Raw genomic sequence first — 6,018 nt, 5'->3', positions numbered from 1 at the left:
GGGTCAAGTTCTTCTACAATTGTCAGACTCAATTTGAACGCTAAAGCTTTGCAATCAACAACTCAAACCAACATTTCCTAACCTTTATTCACTTTTATACTAGAAAATGCCATACTACTTAGTAATGCTTTAATTGCAGGAATAAACTTTTATGAAATTACTTCAAAATCATCTAGGGGCTCAAAGATACTCTTCACTCTTTGCTCTAATTTTTTTTGGTTAAATAATAACCTTTGATTTCCTCCTTTTTAACAAAATTCTATCTTTAAGTTGCCATTAAGGCATTGTATGCTAGTTATCTCGGTGATAGAGTGTCCAACTTAGCTAAGTCTATAATACTCAATAACTTCAACTCGGTAAGAAATTTGAACTAGGTAGAGTCTCCAACTTGGTAGAATCTTCAACTCACCATCTCCACCCACACTTAGTTAGGTCTTGCAACTCGACCTTGCTTCGTAAGGTCTTACAACTTGAACTCACTTGGTAAGGTCTAAAACATCACTACAACTGTCATCCAACTAAGTGATCCTTGTGCATCTAAAATGTTGATATGGATTTTCATGCTTGATGACTATAACTAATGTAAGATGTCTCCTTAGAATCATAGTAATATCCATAAATAACTAGTTTGAAATGGTTGATCCACCCAAATCAATGACTTGGGTATCAACAATTTTAAGACTCTAACTTGCATCCTCAAGAGATTTCCTTATCCATTGCTACCTCATTTGATTTATGATATTGTTAGCCTTTTATTTCTTTTCATCTTCAATTCTTCCTTATTTCATAGATTTCTTAGCAAGATGTCCAAGTTTTATACATACAAAACATCTCTTCGTAGTGTCTCTCTTCCTCATATGATGTTTTATGCAATTTTATCCAATGTGTCTATATTCACCAAATAGTGACATCTGCACCATGTGTTGTAATCCCAACCAAATATATCTTTCACAATTTGTTCTATTGGGTTCCATTTCTTGGTCTTGCATTCTAAGGATTTGTGCCCTTGTTTATTGCAATTGAAGAACTTTCCTTTAAACTTGGTTTTATCTTTGCATTCACTTGCTCTATATCATGGTTTGTTGCAACTGTAACACTTTCCACTAGAATTTGATTTACCATTGCTCCAACACTTGTTTTATGTATGTCCTATCTTTCCACAATGATTACAAGGAGGTCTTTTATTATTTTGAGCTCCTTGCTGAGATGTTTCACCTTCTTCTATGTATTCTAATCCATCTTTCCCTTTGTGTCTAAATTGATTTTGCTCATTCAATTAATTCATGCTTTCTTGATATTTCATCATCCTCTCATTGGTTTTATTTTCTATACTAATATCATTATGTAATCTTTCATTCTCTATCCTCAAGTTGATAAGATCTTAATTTGAATCATTGAGTTGATCAATCAAATCTATTTGCTAAAGGGATAGCTAATGAATTTCATTGTCCTTTTCTTCTATCTTTTCAATTAGAAATATCATCTCTTCTTTGGTTTTTCCATTTGTTCCATATTTTTACACATTTTGACTATTGAATTTCTTGCTCTCTTTTCAAGTTTTTGACTTCTTTATGAAGAGTGAGATTCGTTTCAATAAGGTCTTTGATTGTTGCATTAACTTCATCTAAACTTTTGTCTTGGAAAATGTCTTCAATTATTTCTTCAATGTAAAGTTTGTCATTTAGTTGTGTTGTAAGATATTTTCATCTTTTCAAGAATTGAGAGAGATGCTCCTTTACCTTATTGAATTGATCTATGGCCAATTGTAGATCCAACTTTAAATTGTCAATAGTTTTCTCTAGTATATACACTTTCATTACCTCTAGTCTTTTCTCAAGTTGCTAAACTTCTAATGTGAGAACCAATTCTTTGATACCAATTTTTGGAAATATATTATAGATTAGGTGACTGAGAGGGGGGTTGGGGGGTGGGGGTGAATTAGGAACCAATAAAACTTATACTTTAATTGACCAATTAAAGCATCGCCATATTATCTGATCTAATTTCATGCATGGAAGACTGAAAGCAATAAAACATTCATAACACTTGACACAATATTTGGTAAGCTAGAAACCTTCCAAATAGAAAGTAAAACTGAGGTGGGGATGATACCCACAAGGTTTATTGTTGCAATATAAAGTTAGCCTATCAAAGCTTATAATTGATCACTTCTGTTGATCTATCTTGTTAGGAGCAATACAAACTGTTAGGTCCACCTTGTGAAAGGATTTATACAATACAGTTAAGTATGTACTTGGTTAGGAGATTTATACAAGACTATTAAGTCCACCTTTTTAGATGATTTGATTTATGCACCTGTTAGGATGAATCAACAGTTGATCTCTGCTTTGCAACTTGGTTTTCTATATGAGATTCCTATGATGTAAATGAATCACCTTTCTGTGATAGATAAGACTTTTCTTTTCCTTATATTTCTTTTAGCCTTCTTAATTCACACTCATCTGCTTCTTACTTGTTCACATATTTATATTTGGATATTTAATTCAATTAATTATGTTTTGGAATTGGCTACAATACCAAATTCAATAATCTTCACTAAGTCGGCTCACTCCTAAATCTCAAGTTCTAAAAACCATTCAGGTGATGTTCTAACACTCGACAACAGTTGTCAACACTCAAAAAACTTTGGCACTTGATTGACATTAGTGATAGTTCACATCGATCACTTGGGAATAGTAGGAACTTGGTTAGCACTTGGTGACTTAGTGAATACTGAAGAACTCGATAGACACTAAAGGACTCGATTGATATTGCATGGCTTGATCAACACTACCTCCATTCACTTCACTAACACTGCAAGATTATTAGACACTGATAAGCTTAGTTAACACTATAGAGCTTGATTAATACTATATCCTTCATTGTTTGCACTGAAGGGCTCAATAGACTATGCAAAGCTTGGCAGACTCTATGAATCTTGACAAACACTATGAAGCTTGAGAAACACTATTGTTTGAATGTGAGACTAGGTAGAAACTGAAACACTTGGTATAAACTTCTAGTTGTATGATATGCTTAGTAGCAATTGTAGAGCTTGGTAGCCATGTAGACAATATAATTTAGTGTTTAGTCACTAACTGACAAATGATTTGACCATAAGGTGAACAGTCTAATATTTCTAAACCTACACAACTATCACACATGGAAATCACATATGTAGTGGCTTCTTCATTCAAAGGGTTTGTGGTCTTGTTTAGATACAGTACAACCAATATTTAAAAGTCAATATCAGACTTTGTGGTATAGTAGTAAGATGGATGAAGCCATGGGTTTGATATCTTAGAGTATTTTAGACAACTTATAGTTTCATCTTGACGAGTCTTCTACTTCTCAAGAAATGTAGAAAAAGTTCAACAACTTGTTTGGTACCATCAATGAGTTTAGAGAACTTCGAATTGAGGTAATGCATACTTCTCATGTACCTAATTCTTTCCCCTCTATTGAGAGATTTTTTATGAGGTTTAAACAATAGAGAATTTTTTTACAGGGACACGAGAAAGAGAAGATAGATAAGGAGTGCATCTATCTGATTCTATCAAATATTTGAGGAAACTTTTAGATTTTCTCTTCTACTTTCCATTCAACTATGGATACCTTGGGTCTCATATATGTCATGCCCATATTTTAGGTCTTTTGTGGTCAATCAACTAGATAGAAGTGAAAAATTACACATTTGGATGCTATCACCACTTCAAAGACCTAGGCATTGGTTTCTAAGACATCTATAGGAAAGCCGAAGAAAAAATCAAAGCCCAAGATAGATTCAATAAGAAATGAGAGCTCTTCCAAGCCTACTCCTAAATTAGATGCTTGGAAACCCTCTTTGAAGGGTAAATCTTCTAAGTTTGGGGAGCATTCCTCCAAGACTAAGAAGTACATAGGTGATCCTTGAAGTTTTTGTGGTAAGGAAGGACATCTAGTTTCCAAGTGTTTAAAACACCTTAAGGCTTTACAGGAGGCCATGTAGCAGCACAATATTGATTCTTTGAAGCCACCACCTTCTCCTTTAGGGGAAGGATATTCTCTTTCTACACAAGAATTATCTTCTACAACTACTTGGATTATTGATTCAGGTGCTTCACACCATATGACACACTCACTTGATTTGGTTACCTCACTTGCTCAGAGTGGTACTATACAAATCATAGTTGGTGATTCTACGCAATTTTTAGTCATAGGTTTAGGAACTATCTCTTTAGAGGGTGGTTCACTAAAGGATTTTCTCTTGGTTCTAATCATTTATACAAACCTCCTTTTTGTCTTTTAGATTTGTCATTTTGGCTCTAATAAGATAGTTGACTTTTCACCACATGATATGGTAGACCTCCATGATCCTGACTTAGTTGTTGCTAATGTGAGTATTGATATTTAGTATCACTTATATTAGTTTGATGGCTTTGAGAGCTCTAATTCTATAGGTGTTTCTCTCATAGCTCATGAAAACATAGTAAGAAAGCTTTGGCATAAGCATTTTGGCCATGTCAACTACAAATATCTACAATAGATGAGTAAATAAGAGCTAGTGATTGGGCTACCTTAGATCTCTTGTACTGATGGTGTTTGTCAAGGTTGTGTACTTGGAAAACATCATAGATATCCATTTCCATTAGGTAGATCCACACATGCTAAAGCACCATTGGAGCTGATATACAGTGATCTTATGTCATTCCATGCTCCATGTTTTTCAAGTACACGATATGTGCTTACCTTTATAGATAATTTCTCTAGATGCACATAGGTGTACTTTTTGAAGTACAACTCTAATGTCTTTGATTCATTTCAAATCTTCAAGATATTTGTAGAGAAATAGTCTGGTCTTTCTATCAAGTGTATACATAATGACAATGGGGTAGAATATGTGAATTAGTCTTTTAGAGATTTTTTCTCTAAGCATGGTTTACAACATTAGTTCATAGTTTCTCATACCCCTCAATAGAATGGGGTTGCAGAGAGAAAGAACATGACATTATGAGAGATGGCCAATTGTATGACACAATCTTGAGCTATGATTTATTCATTTGGGTTGAGGCTATCAATTGTGTGAATTATATTCAAAATCAAATGCCTCACAAGGCATTATAACACATAACTCCTGAGGAGGCTTGGACTCATGTCAAGCCAAATGTTTCTACTTTTTTCATTTTTGGTAGTGAGGCTTGGACATTTATTCTAGATGCTCAGTGGAAAATCATGGAGAGGAAGAGCTAAAATCTCATCATTTTTGTCTAGTGTGAGGTTGTGAAGGTGTACAAGTTGTTAGATCTTGATTCCAAAGATGTCTTGTTAAAGTGAGATATTTAGTTTAATGAGAATTATCCCCAAATAGAGCCACCATCACCAAATTCTCGCTCACTACCCAATACTTCCTCTACTCCTCCATAGGATTGTGCATCCTATGAGGAAGATCTTGATATTGATCCCCCTTCATCACTTCCACTAGTCGCTCCATGAGTTTCGAGGTGGGCTTATGATACAATTGACATAGTAGGACCTATGTTAGGTGATACTAAAAATTCTTATCACACTTGCACTCAAACTTCTCATACCGGGATCTTGAGTCATTCCATTTCAGATGATTGGTATGTGTAGGATCATGGTCAACCAAACTATGGCCTTAAGTGGTAGTGAAAAACCAACAAATCAGGGTTATGTCAACTTGACACATAATTTTAAAGTGGTTTTGGACTTTATATCAAAAAGTTGTAAGAAAATAATCTGTAGGAAATTGAATGTAGTTTCTAAACTACTAGGCCTTATTTGGAGAAAAAAAAATTGATTGGTCAAAAATTTGGATTTTAATGCAGTACTACAAAAATTTCAGGATGAAAATAAAAAGTAGGTGTATGTCTGACCACCTTAATCAAAATCAAATGATAATATATTTTTAATATAATTATAGACATAAAAAGTAGACTCATGCCTAGATGTGACACATATTTTTGGGTATTTTTGTTCCAAATAAATAATTAAATATGAATTTTCAACTAAAAAATTTTC

Source organism: Cupressus sempervirens, chromosome 4, assembly GCF_028749045.1.
Source record: "Cupressus sempervirens isolate cs-2001-9-10 chromosome 4, ASM2874904v1, whole genome shotgun sequence".
NCBI classification, from domain to species: domain Eukaryota; kingdom Viridiplantae; phylum Streptophyta; class Pinopsida; order Cupressales; family Cupressaceae; genus Cupressus; species Cupressus sempervirens.
This window is presented reverse-complemented; position numbering follows the sequence as displayed.